The 1,833-nt window shown below is 36.6% G+C and overlaps 1 protein-coding gene across 1 annotated transcript in view; it reads left to right on the plus strand.

Annotated features, from left to right (window-relative positions):
* Positions 1-1,833, plus strand: part of RBMS3 (RNA binding motif single stranded interacting protein 3) — a 570,468-nt gene that overhangs the window by 61,704 nt on the left and 506,931 nt on the right. The gene's annotated exons all lie outside the window — the stretch shown is intronic.

Raw genomic sequence — 1,833 nt, forward strand, 5'->3', positions numbered from 1 at the left:
TATCCAATGTACTCAGCCCTAAACTAATTTATAGCTTTCATATGAAAGTGATATGAATTTAAAAAGTAGTTTGGAGACCACTGGTTTGAATATAATGAGCACCAATAAATATATAAGATAGAAGAGAGGGAGTGAAGAGGAGGAGGAAAGAAGGAAGGAATAAAGGAAGGAAGGCAAACAGGAGGGAAGAAAGGAGGGGACTAAGGGAGGGAAGGAAGGAGGGTAGCGGGGAGGCAGAAAGGAAAAAAGAGACTGTGGAACAGCCTAAGAAAATCACTAATATAAGGGCAGCTAAACGTGGTTCTGTGGGATGTTGGGGGCTCTTAGACCCTTCGACTTGAGTCTAAAAGAAGGGAGGGTGAGCACGTGGCCATGTAGATGTATTCTTCAGAAGCCTCCCCTTGCCTGGCTTTGGCCTCAGCATTTAGAGCCTGTGGTGAGTAGTGGTGACTTTGAGTCACAGCCTTTATCAAGCACATAATGTAGGAAGTGCTCTAAAAATAAGCAATCATGCTCAGAATTATGCTGCTATACTTGTCATGTATTTAGGAAAATACTTTTTTAATAATATACCCAGTCTTATTTAGAGTATTTCCTTTCAGGAATAGAAATAGTTGCAAATAGATCCAATGAGGAAGAAACAATTATATTTACGGAAAATTTATGGAAAATTGTGTATAGTTGTTAATGATGACCGTGGGGACAAGTTGCTGAGGTGGGGAGAGACTTAGGAGGTCATCAGTGAGTTCATGGGACCGACAAGACACTGTATTAAAACAAGTATCTAAATGTGTATTAAAATCACAAGAGATGAAGCAAGAGAAGTATTCAAAAAAGGGACTAATCCAAAAGATATTTGTGGAGACATGCCCAGGAATGATACTAGGGTTCTGCAGGCCATAGGGAAATGAAGATTAGTCTGTTACTAAATCTGCTGGGGTTAGATTCCAAATTGCAGATTTTAGGTGGGGGAGAAACTGTACTGAGAAAGGAACAAGGAGGAACTCTACTTGCAGGTCCAGTGGGAGAAGAGATGTAGGAGCAAAAAAAACAAAACAAAAACAAAATACTACTACTACTACAAACTACTACAACCCTAACAACCTCAGGGTAAGTTAGGTAACGATTGGAAACATGCAAATTAAGGCAATTTGCGGTCATAGCTTATGTCCACTCATCCACAAACCATTAGAGGAAAACATGTAGATTAATATATATGATAGTAAATATATATGATACTAAAACAGAAGTATCCACAAACTATAGTTAGAGGAAAATATGTAGGTTTCTTTGGGGGAATGAAATTTATAAAGCCAAGGTGGAATAAATGAGCTAAGACATGTTGATATCCAGGAGAAAGAATTTCAGACTTTACCCGTGTAGCTGGAATAGAAAAATGTAATGATAAGGATATTAGTGGGAAGAAGAAAGGACCTACCCACAGTTCTTTCAATGGCTTATTTAATTTTCTCTGCCTACAGAGAGATTTCTAAAAACAATGAAAACAGGGCCATATACTTTACGATACTTATGTCCAAAGTGGAATGTGTGCAGAGAGATACAAGACTATGTCCTGGGAACACTGGAAAAATATATTAAAACTGTCATCACTCTGTTTTCATTTCAATGTTTTTTGAATATTTTATATCTTAGTACCATCTTACCAATATATATGTTTTAAATAAATACATAAATATTGGGTCTGCTGTTCCAAAATAGTTTTATTCATAGTGATATGAATTTATTTTATTTTATTTTTTAATTAAATCATAGCTGTGTACATTAATGCAGTCGTGGGATACAGTGTGCTGGTTCTATACACAATCTGAAATA

Source organism: Otolemur garnettii, unplaced genomic scaffold (assembly GCF_000181295.1).
Source record: "Otolemur garnettii isolate 467f Iridium unplaced genomic scaffold, OtoGar3 scaffold00002, whole genome shotgun sequence".
NCBI classification, from domain to species: domain Eukaryota; kingdom Metazoa; phylum Chordata; class Mammalia; order Primates; family Galagidae; genus Otolemur; species Otolemur garnettii.